This window comes from Eublepharis macularius, chromosome 2 (assembly GCF_028583425.1).
Source record: "Eublepharis macularius isolate TG4126 chromosome 2, MPM_Emac_v1.0, whole genome shotgun sequence".
Lineage (NCBI taxonomy): Eukaryota > Metazoa > Chordata > Lepidosauria > Squamata > Eublepharidae > Eublepharis > Eublepharis macularius.
Genome location: NC_072791.1, coordinates 24699367 through 24714128, shown reverse-complemented (window position 1 = coordinate 24714128; position 14762 = coordinate 24699367). Strand labels below are relative to the sequence as shown.

General features: G+C 42.2%; 1 protein-coding gene across 1 annotated transcript in view; it reads left to right on the top strand.

The window, feature by feature from the left end:
- Positions 1 to 14762, top strand: part of EVL (Enah/Vasp-like) — a 140878-nt gene that overhangs the window by 50217 nt on the left and 75899 nt on the right.

Here is a 14762-nt window from a genome sequence, read left to right as displayed (position 1 = left end):
TAAGCTCATTTGGATTCCCACTGAGGAGAAAGGTGGGACGTAACTATCTGTTTATTTAGAATGTTTTGTGCCACCCTTCCACCCAACTTAAGGTCCTCAAGGTGGAAAATGTTCAGAACCATTAAAACAGCTTTTAAAAATGCAAAATATAAAACCAATTAAAAACAATTAAACAAAGCACATAAACAGTTAACATTCATAACATGGAGGGGCTGTGAGGGAATGCCAAACGAAACAATTTTCACACCCTCAAGCAAGCAAGCAAGCAAGCAAACCCACCTTACGGACTCAAGTAGAGCCTAGCTGAATCGGACCAGAGGTCCCTCCATTCCAGCATCCTTTTTGTCACAGTGGCCAGCCACGTGGCCATGCAAGGCCTGTAGGGGGAACATGGAGGCTAAAGCATCCCCCTGTTGGTGCATCCCAGCAACTTCATCCAGAGATATAATAAGTCTGATCTGAGATGCTCCATTTAGCCCTTATAGCCACAAGGTGCTGATTTCTCCTCCACAAATCTTATCTAATCCTCTTTTAAAGCCATTTAAGGGTCAAACCAGATGAGATGCTGGGAATTCCATGAATGGAGCTCCCAGTGCAGTCCCCTCTTTAAATAGTAAAAATAAGGGGACTTGTATTGGACCCATAGAAGATACTTAAGAGGGGGGGGGGACTTCTTGGATCCCCTTTCATGGAAGTTTCAACATCATGTTTGGTCTGGCCCTAAGCTAACGGGCACCACTGCATCTTGTGATAGTAAACTCCATGGCCTATTAACTTCAGTGGGTACCCATGAGACTTACTGTTATGGAGAAAAGAGAGAAAGTTCTCTCTTTCTCTCTCTCACTCTCTCTCTCTCTGCTTTCTCCACACCCTGCTCATATTTATCAGCTTTATGTACAGCATTAGTTTTATTTGACTACATTTGCTGTAAATTTAATTTGTAGGCATTTTCATAAGATCATTGGAATATTCATTCCATAATCATATTTCTGTATTAATATTTGCCCCCCGCCCAGCATCAGCTGCATCCCCTTAACTGGACTGGCAGCAGGTTAAATTAGGGTGGCCAGGTCGCAGGAGTGACGTTGTTGCAGCACTCCAAAAGCATGCCTGGGGGAGACCTGTTCCCCCAGCTTTCTCCCACCCGCTGTACAGGTGAGGGGGGGCGGAGGGGGGGAGCAGAGAATCCCCCACCCTCACTAGGGGAATGTCAACCCTAGTTTAAATGTGCACATGGACACTTGGTCTTGTAGACACCTCTCCCTATTTCCTTTGACTTGGAGTGGGGAGCTGGTTGCCTTGGGAGTCACATGTGTGTAACAACAATACAAAACCCCTTTGCTGCCATTGGAGAGGGAAAGGAGCAAAAGCTCCATGCAGAAGGCACCGATGTGACTGCCTTGTGACTACTCTGATTCAAATAAATACCGTTCTCCTGCAAACCAGGGTTGTAAATCGTGGCTTGTTCCTGCTTCAAAATCTTGGTTAGCATGGAAAGTGCCAACTGTGGTCTGTGTTCAGATGCAAGAGCAAACTATTATTTGCCATGAAAATTAAGTAACTAATTTGATTGTAGGGTAGGAAGGGAGACAGTTCTGAACATGCCCAAGGATCCCCTGGGTTCATTCATGTAGCATTAAACCGGGGTTTAACATATTGTCTGAAACTAATAAGGCTTGAGAGTAGTTTCTCATCTATTTTATTCTAGTAAGCCTACGAAGAGCAGGTTTAAAACCTTTCCCTTCCCTGGGACTGCTGCGATAACAAACTATATTGGCTTCAAATGGTATTCCAAGACTCAGATCTTTACCCTGATTCTGAAATATTGGAGGCAAACTGCCCCGTTCCTTTTGGGGGGACTTATCTAACTATTGGTTTCAGATTTCTCCCTCTGAAACCAGTTCATCTGCTTCTTTTGCTGTCCAGTAGATGATGCTAGCTTGACAGACGTTCTTTATTTTAAGTCTTCTTTGGAGGGGAGAAGGAATTTTATCTTCCAGGCACATATTTTCAGTTTGCAAGATACGGCAGCAGACAGACAAAAGAACAATCAGTACAGTTTTTATTTATTTAGAAAATTTATATGCCGCCTCTCTAGAGACCTGCTTGATGTGCCTCACAACTAATAAAACAAAGCCAAACAGGCCAATCCTGCTTCAGATGCAATTTTAAATTTTTATAAGGAACTTGGCTAGCATGGGGAGAGGGAGTAGAAATTTCCATTATGAGTCTTGAAAAATAATAATGTTTTAGGACAGATGGATGGGACAGATTCCCAAGCCAATGCTACTGTCTCTTTCCATAGAGCATTAACTGCTTAATTCTCAGGTAGGGAGAAATTATGTGCCATCTCCCCAGTTATTAGCAGTCTTGGAAATTATGTTCGTTCTGTGCCTTCCTAAAAAATAGCCCTGGATTAGGATTGTATATACTTTAATATTAAGTGTAGCTTGGCCTTGATCAAAGGGGCAATCTCTGTGTTGAAAGGATTGCAAGAAAGTTGGTCTGCAGATTCTGTGGAATGCCTCACAGGCAGATAGTTTTTACTCCTTGAGAGTGTATCTCTTTTAGACTTTGCAAGACCACCAATAAATGATTCTGTACCTGGATAAAAAAATGTTTTAGTCTGGCACTTCAAAGAAAGTAAAATGAGCACCAGGTGAACCTTCAGGGGGAGGCCAGTCCAAAGGCCACCACAGAAAAAATAGTTCTGACTGCTTTGAAAGAGGTGGTTTGCTCCTAAGTTTTGGATGGCTGCTGTGCAGGTCTGAAATTTTGGATTTTCTAGCCCACATGGCAGCCATTGTCCCTGACCCTGTCTCTGTGGCAGCCATTTCCTCCACCAGCGGGCTTTGTTTTTTTTTAAAATCGGCACTAGAATATTACTTATATCAATATACCCTTGTAACAAGTGGTATAGCAGGTTCTCTGAATTCTCAGCTTCCATTAAAAAAAGAGGGTAAGGCTGTAGGCCCTTCTTTTGCAGAGATATAAGAAAATGGCATATTTTTAATTGTGTATACACAATTAAAAGGGAAGACGTTTTTTTAAAATTGTGTGTGTTGTCATTATTATCATAGATGCAGAGGAGTTAGCCGTGTTAGTCTGTGGTAGCAAAATCAAAAAGAGTCCAGTAGCACCTTTAAGACTAACCAATTTTATTGTAGCATAAGCTTTCGAGAATAAAGTTCTCTTCATCAGATGCATGTTACAGAGACTGGTCAAATATAGAACAGGAGGAGAGAGAAGAGGCAATTAGGGGGGGAGGGGAGGGTGCAACCAAAACATTCCTTTGCTAGTATATGTAAACATCTCCTTTTGGTGTGTGGATCAGTTGGCTTCAAAGGAGTTTGCCCTGTTAGTTTGCAGCAGCCAAACAGCTAGACCATCCAATTCCAATGCAGTATGAGCCTTCGATAACCACAGCTCTCCTTGCCAGATGCATCTGACAAAGAGATCTGTGGTCCCCGAAAGCCCACGCCAGGTGCCACTGAGCTCCCCCAGACCCCGCCTCTGTAAAGGAAATCTGTTACCTGTGATAATGTGATAACCATTCATAGTCCCTAATCAGTCCCAGTTTGACAGAGTCAAATTTGCATATGAATTCCAGTTCAGCAGCCTCCCGTTGGATTTTGTTTTTGAAAGGTTTCTGTTGAACTACAGCGACCATTAAGTCTTTGATGGAATGTCTCTTCACCTTAGTTTTAATGCTGCCACCCTTAATTCTTTTGTTCCTTCTATGCTATTTTTGCCCATTTGTGCTATTTTTGTCACATTCAGTGTATATGCAATTAAATGGTGCAAGAAAAGAGGAAATAAGAACTCCCAAGGGGGAAATGAAATTGAAATAGGAACATGTGAATCAAACCAGCCAGCTTTTGAAATGCCATCTCCTTCTTCCTGCAATCTTTATTGGATTGCATTTTAGGAAAGTGATTCAAGAAATAAAGATACGATTTTTATGTAGGCCAACAGACAAGGAAATAGTGAGCGTACAACTTTCTCTGGAAAGTCTAGAATAAATGTGAATTGCTGCTCCCTTCCTTACCGCACCGCCTAACTACCATCTTACTCCTTGGTTGTGGAATATACAAGATCATAGCACCTATACCGGGTGATTTCTCTGATGGGTATGTCTAGGGCAGTGATACTCAACCCAGTGATAATGATTCCTATAGTCGACTGACATCACTTCTCAGTTCTTACCAAAAATGATGCCACACCATTGGCTGACAGTGCCTCCCCCAGATGCCCACTGGTTGCCAGCCTATGGCTTCAGGTGGCAACCCTGGTGTGTAAATTTTTAAAAATTTAATTGTGCAGACGGGATTGAATTGACAGATGAGGTCACAGTTAAATTGCATTGGTGGGAAGGTTTGGTTGTAAGTTACACCAGCTTTGCCAGTGAGGCCGACACAATTTGGGTGATTCATATCTCTTCTCCATTAGCCTTTCTGCTGAACAATAGATTTTGTTTTAGAAAAAAATACCAAGTAAAAACGCAGAGTTTGCTTCCTGCACATACTCTCCCTATTTTGGTAAAGCTTCCTTTTCCTGTTTGGTTACAAGACTCTGTGTAAACTTTCAAGTGAGATTGCTTGTCTAACTTCATGTTCTGCTTTGTAACTTGGTGAAGTTACAAAGACTATGTTTTAGTGCAGACTGGATAGATTTAGTACAGAGTTTTTCCTAAAATACACACTAGAAGTTTTCAATGGCAGAGAGGTAAGTATTTGGAGATTTTGCTGCTAATCTATAACCACTTTGTTGCAGAATAATACGTTAAATGAAGAGTAAGAATTCATTTTTGAAAACGTGTGTAAAAGCGAGTTAGCTTTACTTGGTTTATGCGTATCAGTGAATGAAGAGGGTGGGAAAGAAAGAGCAGTAGTTATGTGATTTGAGATATATGATGAGTGGATAAAGTTGATAAGGCATATAACTGGCATGATTTTTCTTCAGTTACATTTCTAGTATTTAATAATCCCCACTGGAAATAAAGTTTCCTCTCTCTAAATCCATCTTGCTGCAAAACACAGAATGAATGACTGAAACTTCAAAATTAATTTTGTGTGTGGTACTATTATTGGCTTGAATTTAGAGGCAGGCAAGAGACCGATAGTTGCTATCCTGATTATAAAAATGTAAGATGTGTTGTTACAAATAAGTATAAAAGTAGAACCTGTAAGAATTGGTGTAAGGGCTTTTCTGTCGTGGTTGGCACAGTATTATTTACAGCCTTAAGAAGTGATTCATTCATTACTTATCATCATTCTTTGTAAAAGTGCATTTTTACTGATTTTTGCCATGTGCTATGTAACATGTACCCATGTTACAGTCAACAAATGAATTTCCAGTTTTGTGTAGCTGAAAAGTGTATACCTACTACATAATTAATTTGCTAAAACTACAGCAGTAAATTTTTGACTGCAAGAGTCCTTTTAATCAATTGAATGTTGTACCATAAGCCCTGGCTGTCGCAATAAATCAGGCTGCACATCGTGAAAAGGCTCCATGTGATTGTAGCAGCTGTTAAAACTATCAGGGGTAAACTGGGAAGTTTAAATGGCCCAGGATAAAGCCAAGCTGAGCAATCTCCACAGAGCTGTGAGGGGGCCACTGTAGGGGGCTGCTCATCTCAGACCCAGCCAGCAGTACTGACAGTGGGCATCGGCTCACCCATTGCCTGCACTAATGGTGCAGGAGAAAAGCAATGGGTGAAGTGACAAAGGTTACTGCTGCTTCAGAGCCAAGCAACTGCTGCAGTACTTCTGTAGCTGCTGGGGCACTGCTTTTTCATGGAGGCCCTTCAGGGAAACAGCCCACAGGAAACTTTCCCAGTAAGTTAAATGGTCAGTCCTCCTCTGATAGCCACTTGTTTGCTCACCCATCCTATGACAGCATCTGGCTTCTGCTTAGACAGGGTTGGATTGGCAAAGAGGAACAAGGATGTTGTCACTTGCTGAGTTTTCCTTGTTCCTCTCTTGCTCCAAGCTCAAGAATAAACCAAGTGGTACCAGAAAGACGAAATAAGTAGGTGGGTAGTGATTATGAGAGGTTAGTGGTTGGTAGCTGCTACTGTCATATGGAGGCTTCTCACCACATGGAGTCTTGTTTCTGAGATTTTGTGTGGGGGCATTATGGGATACCGTCTCCCTGTGTAACATACTAGGCTGTTTACAGCTCAATCCTAAACAGAGTTACTCCAGTCTAAGCCCATTGATTTCAATGGACTTAGACTGGATTAACTTTTCTTCGGATTGCACTGTTAGAGTTTTAAAGTTTAACTTGAATTAAATTTGAAAACAGACTGCTCAGAAATGTGTGTGCATGTGTATTTATATGGGTATACACACATACTGTGAATTAAGGTCTGCTGTGGGTTCACTACCATCTGAGATCAACATTTCTCAGAAATTGCTTTATTTGGGTTGACACCTACCTCTGTTGCAGAACTCAATCCTCTGGGGAAACTGCCAGGGCTTTCCTTTGCAAATTTTAGCAAATCTGTAAATATGTTCTTCCCGGGCTTCTAAGAACTAAGATTTCAAAAAAAAAAATCTGTTCATACTATCATATTTGGATCTGGTTTTTATGAACTGCTTTATTGTTTTATTTTAAGCCATTTTGGGCCTCTGTCTCAAAATCAGCCTATATATTAAAATATAAATAAAACATAAAAATGTTGTCTTCTGGAAAGGCTGTTGCTTTCATGCAGAAGGAAAGCCAGATTGAAAAAGATAGGTAAAAATACTTTACAAAAATGATTTCATGGAACACATAGGGAATCCCTAACATTAGAAGTCATTACAAAAATATATTCTTATTTTACATTGTTAATATCTGAATGTAAGTTGAAATTTGTGTGAATGCTTCTGTTTTTGTAGGAGGGGTGTGTTTGTTTTTAAATCTTCTTTCCTTGAGGCTAAGAACATTTTCACTGGACTAGTGAAATTGCTTACCCAGCTCAAACTCAGAGCCTAGTGACACTTTAAAGACAGATTTCTTCTGACTATAACTTTCATGGATTGGAGCCTACTTCATTAACTGCATGAAGTGATACCACCCTTGACGGGATGGTTAAAAAATTGTGCATGAATTCTTTCTTTCTCGTTTTGTTCTATTAGTGTATGTATTGGCAACAATGTATTTCCTGTTAGTGGAGACAAGCTGCCTTGTAACTAAATGTGTTTTTACTAAAAAAAAAAAAAAAATGGACATTGTGTTGATGCAGTCCTATGTGGTGTTTGGTGGTAGAGAGTGCCCTCAAGTCATAGCTAACTTATGGCAACCCCTGGTGGGGTTTTCATGGCAAGAGACTAACAGAGGTGGTTTGCCATTGCCTGCCTCTGCAACCCGGGTCTTCGCTGGAGATCTCCCATCCAAGCTGCGTCGAGGGCAATCTAAACTCCCCTCTGTCTTGAGATCAGGGGGCGGGGCCACCGGCTATGTGACCATTTTCTCCGAGGGCAACCCACTGAGTTCCACCACCTCTTTTCCCAGAAAAAAGCTCTGCTGTTAGTATATTGAATTATTCCTCAGGGCCAGATGGATCATAGGGTAGCCAAGTGATAAAGTGTTTAAACAGCAAGCAAAGAAAACCAAACACCTGGCTTTTACAGCAGCATAGCAAAAGAATGCCTTTGGAACCAAGCTGCTCGATAGTCACTTCCGTTCCTTTAACACATAGAAAAGTCATAAGTAGAGCTTTTCTGCCGGGGGAGATTTGGGTTGGCATCTGAACGTTGAAGGCCCAAGATCAGTTTTAAAAAGCAAAACCCTCTCCTGGGCACCAAGGAAGCCGATGGGTGTGTGTGTGTGTGTGTGTGTGTGTGTGTCCGTCCGTCCGTCCGTCCGTCCGTCCGTCCCTAATGGCCAAAAGATTTCAGAGAAAGGGTGCCATTCTGCAAATGGGCAAGATCAACAGCTGCCTGGACATAAGCTTTCTCTGTTCCATCTCCCACTTGTGGAATGGCCTGCTTGGAGAGAGCAGAAAGGCCTCCGTGCTTCTGTCATTCTGCAAAATGTGAAGAACAAAACAGTTCAGGAGGGTGTTTCAATAAAGGGAAAAAACTGTGCCATAATGCAACAGTTTAGGAGGGAGCTTTCGTAAAGGGAATGGAACTGTACACAGTAGGTATTATCTTGCTCTTAATGAATCGTACTCTGTTTTTGTAATTCTTTTTTTTCCCCCTGCATTGCTTATAACATACCGCGTATGTGCATTGTTTCTAATGTTTGTGATCCTAGTCTTATTGTATGCTTTGTTTGAATGTCTCATTATCTTATACTATGTAATCTGCCTTTGGTCTCAGCAAGAACAGCAGGCTAAAAGCTAAGTAAGTAATGAAGTAAATGCACTAAAGTAGTTACTTTACCTGTTTCGTGCAAAGTATCTTGAGAGCTTGCAGCTTGAGGCTGTATGCTTGTGGTCTTCCAACTCTGCCTCACTAACGAAGTTAGTATGGCAGGACAACCGCACATCCTGGACTGTGACGTTTTATTTCCTTTTATTAAAATAGCTAATGCTGAATGAGGTTTAGGGTAGCTGCTCTTTCTAGTACAGCATGTTGAACCACAGGTCTACGATTTCCTGTGGACTTACCAAAATGTTAAAACATCTACATGAATTAAGATGTTGTTTTGTCCATTCGTGATGCATTTAAAAGGAAATGTGGTTAATCGATAGGAATTGGTCCTGCTGGGCCTAACTGAACAATTAAGAAGTTGCCTCTGAAACTACCTAAGTTCTTGGTTGTATAGTATATAGTTTTTATAGTTCACATTGCTTATAAGGAGAAACAGTCGTCCTGTCATCTATGTGAGGCTTGGATTTAATGCAGCTATTCAATTTGCCACTTACTTGCCGATATGAAACGTGGCAGGTGCCTCCCTCACCCTATGGGAGGATTCTTGTGGCAAACTGTACTAGCCTGGGCTGGAATGAAAGAGGGGCTTATGCAGCCACCATAGCGCTGCGTGTGAGATTCTCTCTTGTAGCCTTACAGAATCCCAGTCTTCAGAGAATGAGAGATTCACAGATGCATGTACCTGCCATGGAGGCTGCACATGAGGTTCTCTCATTTCCTGTAAGAATCACTGTCTCTTTTTCAAATGCTAAAGGGGAAACAAAGTCGTTCAAACACCTGCCATAGTATTTTGCTATAGAGGCCTCAGTGAAAAGCTCTGGGGGCAGATTAATCAGCCAACTGCCCTAATAAGCCTTGTTGCAGTTGTGTTTTGCAGTTGCATTCTCTGGGGACAGGAGCTGCCTACTGGGACACAGGGATAAGATTTTGCCTCCTAGATGGATCATCCTAGCATAGGGGATCTCAGCAAACATTAAATGGATTCTGCCACGGTTCTGCATATATTTACTCAGTCCCTGGTTTGGTCCTCTGGATTGTAGTGTTAACAGAAACTTTGATGTCTTAAATATGAAGAACACATAATACATAAGTATTATGCTTTGATTGCTTCTGAAAGTCATTACAGGTAGATGGAGATACATAGGCTGCATTTGCAAACTAAAACTGCAGGTATAGTGAGTTTATTAGGGCAGTCGGCTGATTCATCTGCCCTTGTACTGATTGCTTGATTAATGAATCAATTAAAAATAATAAATCTGCAGTTTACCAAAACTTTGGCAGAAAGTGCTTATGAGATACTGAAGCATGTGTAAGAAGAAGAGGGCATATTTTAATATTTTCTTTTTTGTGCCCTGTTCGTTCGCACACCCAAACCAAAATCATCTCAATACAGACAGGCCTTGTGCTCTTAACTCGCTGCAGCGACTTGTGTTATATTAGGTCCTCATTGATTACAATTGGCCCTCCACCTTTTAATTAACTAAAGCTTTAGAGATCAATCTAACCATTAAACTGTTGGCATCCCATTTATCATCTCATTATCCCGACTGGCACTACATCTTATACTACTCAAGCAGCCGCTAGTTGAAGGGGAAATCTCCTATGTATTATAAACGAATCCTCTGTAAGGGGCATTGAGGGGACAGGGTGTGTGCAGAAAGAGAGGCATCTCTACGCAGAGACCCAGTGCTGTTTTAAGAGAGTGGTCCTCTGACCCTAACAAAGCAACTTTACTGCAGTTGGAGTTGCTTTTAAAAGAAAATTGGGCGGAAATACGTTGTTCTGACTCATTATTGAATCTGTATTATTCTGTCCCTGGGCCATTCTTCTGTATGATGAAAAGCTAGTTTTGATGCTGAATAAGGGCCCAGTCCCTGTGGAGCATCTCTTGCCTCTGCCTTATTATAGTCATTGTGTGAGGCTTGTTCTCCACCATGACTCATTTCATTCTGATACAAGAGGGTAGCAGCCTTGAGTTATCTCCGTCTTCTCTCCCCAGTACCTAGGGATGTAAAATGCATGACATTGCATCGTCATGATCCCACGTTTTCCTGCTTTCATTCATCACTATTGGTGGTCGGGAAACTATATCGCTATTGGCGGTCGGCTATAATGGGTTAATTTCTGTTCCTAGACATGAATGTGGAGAGGGAACGAGTGAGTAAGTCGCAGGACTCCTCTTTTCAGCAGCAGTCCCACGTCTGCTGCAACAACTGAGTTCTAGCTTCAGTGCAGAGTGCACCGGGGAAGATCTTGGTCAATTGTGCCACAAGAGTTTCAGTGTGTTTTTGAAATCGAAAAGAGTCCAGTAGCATGTATTGTCGAAGGCTTTCACGGCCGGAGAACGATGGTTGTTGTGGATTTTCCGGGCTGTATTGCCGTGGTCTTGGCATTGTAGTTCCTGACGTTTCGCCAGCAGCTGTGGCTGGCATCTTCAGAGGTGTAGCACCAAAAGACAGAGATCTCTCAGTGTCACAGTGTGGAAAAGATGTAGGTCATTTGTATCTACTCAGGAGGGGTGGGGTTGAGCTGAGTCATCCTGTAAGAGTTTCCCAGGGTGTGGAATGCTAATGGTGGGAGGCTTCACTGTATCCTGAGGAGGTTCTTTTGCATATGGATTGGTACTTGATGTGCTAATCTTCTCTGCAGGGCTATTGTCGGGGATAGAATGTTTTGTTAGCCTGGTGTTTTTCAGAACTGGAAACCATGCTCTGTTCATTCTTAAGGTTTCTTCTTTCCTGTTGAAGTTTTGCTTATGCTTGTGAATTTCAATGGCTTCCCTGTGCAGTCTGACAAAGTAGTTGGAAGTGTTGTCCAGTATTTTGGTGTCCTGGAATAAGATGCTGTGCCCTGTTTGCGTTAGGCTATGTTCAGCCACTGCTGATTTTTCAGGTTGTCCAAGTCTGCAGTGTCTTTCATGTTCTTTTATTCTTGTCTGGATGCTACGCTTTGTGGTCCCGATGTAAACTTGTCCACAGCTGCAGGGTATACGGTATACTCCTGCAGGATACAGTGAAGCCTCCCGCCATTAGCATTCCACACCCTGGGAAACTCTTACAGGATGACTCAGCTCAACCCCACCCCTCCTGAGTAGATACAAATGACCTACATCTTTTCCACACTGTGACACTGAGAGATCTCTGTCTTTTGGTGCTACACCTCTGAAGATGCCAGCCACAGCTGCTGGCGAAACGTCAGGAACTACAATGCCAAGACCACGGCAATACAGCCCGGAAAACCCACAACAACCATAGTCCAGTAGCATCTTTAAGACTAACCAACTTTACTGTGGCATAAGCTTTCGAGAATCACAGTTATCTTCGTCAGATGCGTCATCTGACGAAGAGAGAACTGTGACGCATCTGACAAAGAGAGCTGTGATTCTCGAAAGCTTATGCTTCTGTAAAGTTGGTTAGTCTTAAAGGTGCTACTGGACTCTTTTCGATTTTGCTACTACAGACTAACACGGCTAACTCCTCTGGATCTATGACCATGGAAATCAGTGTGTTTTTGAAGGCTCTCTTTTGTTTTAAAACAAAAGCACAAACCCCAGTACTCAGCACACTGCAGGATCTCTGTTATTAAATTGCCACATTTGGGATGGTTCCAGTGGCGCACTTCATTGTTTTTTTTCTTGTAGCCAGCCATTGTTTTTACCCATTTTTAGAATTTCACAAAATTTGTTCTGACTGTCCTTATTGAAACAGCGGCTGATGTTTAAAATAAATTCGTTTTGTCTTTCCTGCTTCTTCTGGCTTGTGAATCAAGACACTTGTTTACTCTTCAGCTTTTGCTGGAAAGTCTGAATGCTTTCTTAGGGAAATGGACTTTCCTGTCAGTTTTTTCTTCCTAGATATAAAACAAGTACTTTGGATAGTTGTTTTTTTTAGAGCATAGGAGCCCTGTACAGTCAGACCAAAGGCCCCTCGAGGGCTGTTTCCCAGCAGGATAATAATAATAACAACAACAACAACAACATTCGATTTATATACTGCCCTTCAGGACAACTTAATGCCCACTCAGAGCGGTTTACAAAGTATGCCATTGTTATCCCTGCATGCTTCCAGTAAAGGGCCAAGTTAGAATGTGGGGGGGGCAAAAGTCCGTAAACAATTTGCATCCCAGTCATTTGTATACAGAAGCATATTGCCTCTGAACATGGAGGTTCCATTTAGCTACTATGGCTAATAGCCAAGGACTAATAGACCTACTCTCATGAAATCAACTTTTAAGGCCATCTACCTGTAAGCAAATGGCCATCACTGCATCTTGTAGCAGTAGGTTCCACAACTTTGCTTTGCCTGTACTGCATCATTTGCCAGTCAGTTTCATTGGAGTGAAACTAATTCATTTATTGGAATGTAAGTGCCTCTTTGGTATCTTTGTAGGTAGGGTACAATAGTTATTCTCCCTCCATTGTGTCAATTTGTTATATAAAGCTATTGCTTTTTTGCATTGAGATTTGTAGACCTTTCCACAAAGGCAGAATGGTGGTTGGCTGGGATGGGTGCGAGTCTTTGAATTCTGTGATCTTTAATGTAGCCTCAGTAACACTTTCCAGGTTGATTTAAAGGCCTCTTTGTGGTGTGTTTGCAGTGGTGCAACATCTGTCCAACAAAGGCTTTGGAACTATATGAACAAATGTCAGGGAGAAGGAAAGGGTGCCTTTAGCTGCATAGTCTCTAGAAAGCACACAGCTTGCATGCATGTGTGTGGCCGATGAAGGGGGTGCCTCTTGCGGGTTGCATAGTGAATGCTGCTGATCTGCAGCAGCTGTATTAGAAAGATAACACTTCTTTTTTTACATCTGTTCTTCTGTTCAGGATTGCCTGTGTTCTGGAAATCCTGAGCATTCCTTTATAGTTATGCTTTTCTATTTGGGGAAATGCTTGCCTGATAAACCTTTCAAAATATTTACAGCTGCATCAGGTATTACATTATTGCTGCTGGATTCCCCCCCCCCCCCCCCACACACACACAAATATGAAAAAGCCAAAGCCGATCAGGAAGCCTCAGCATTAAAGGGGAACATTCACATGACCTCATGCTCACTCTGAGCCTGACTAGTTCATACTGTTCCCATAGTTCTCCTTTTTAAGAAAGAAAGTTTTTCTCGGGCTCAAAGGGGAACCTTCGGTGCGTCTGCAGAGCAGTGTCTTTGTGGACATTCCCTCCATTACTGCTATGGGGAGGGTTAGTGGAAGTAACCTGTGTATGCCATTCCCTCCTCTGCCCTTTGAAAGATCTTTTTAAACATATTAAATCAGTCCAAGCGGGCAAGGGACAGTGAGGGGTAAGGGGGTGGTTTCCAGGCTGCAGGGACACTACTCCAAATCTTAAGACTGTAGGGTGTGCTGATCAGCTGCATATCATGGAGGGGACCATTTCAAGTGGATCAGTAGGGACACCTTCTCCATCTACTGTTTTTCTCTGGCAGTGCCCTATTCCCAGCCTCCCCCCCCCACCCCCAGCTCAGTTATGAGGAGAACAGCTTAGGGAGACAGTGAGACTCTCTACATGAGACGCCTCGGCACATGTTGGTCAAGTGTAGGGAGATGTAATGTTAGCCAGGAAGCGTAGTTTAAAAAGACAGCCAGTGGAGATCGCTCCTCAGAGGGTTTGTTAATTTCATCCTGTTGATATCCTGTTGATATCTCTCTATTTCATTTATAAACTGTTTTATATGCGCTAAAGAAAACCTGTATAAAATATTATTTCTCCAGTTTATTTGGTTACATGCCCCAATGTCCTGGCTCTGTATCAGGCAGCTTCATATAGGAGGGATTGTGGCTCAGTGGAAGAACATCTGCTTGGCATGCAGAAGGTCCCAGGTTCAATCCTCAGTATCTCCAGTTAGAAAGAGTAAACTGTACTGACCTTGATGGAATATTGATCTGGTTCAATATAAGACAGCTTCATTTGTATGTTCCTCTATACAAACCCTCAGAAAAATCCACTCCTTTCCTCTTCATTGTGCTCCAGTATTGTATGTAAAAAATTGTGGTTAATTAATGATATAATTATTAAGTAATTAATCTGCTTTGAGTGAGCTTCAGTATGTAGCACAAGATATTATTTGTGTAGAGTCCGCACTGGAGTGGTCTAATCCTGTGGTCCCCAACCTTGGAATTATAAGAAGAGGTAGGGGGCACGATAGCAGAAAATTGAGGGTCTGACCAATCACATGGGGTGGGGTCCGATCACATGATGTTGGGAGGTTCCACAAAATATTAGAAGGTTCCAAGCCAAGCATGCAGTCAGCTGTTTCTAAATGGATGCTCACTGTTGACTCAAAGGTGGCTCCTGGGTTGTTCGGAAGCACCCACTAGTATAATTGAGTGGAGGGTAGACAAAAGCTAGTTGCTTTTGCAAAGAAGCAAGTAAGTGTCAGGA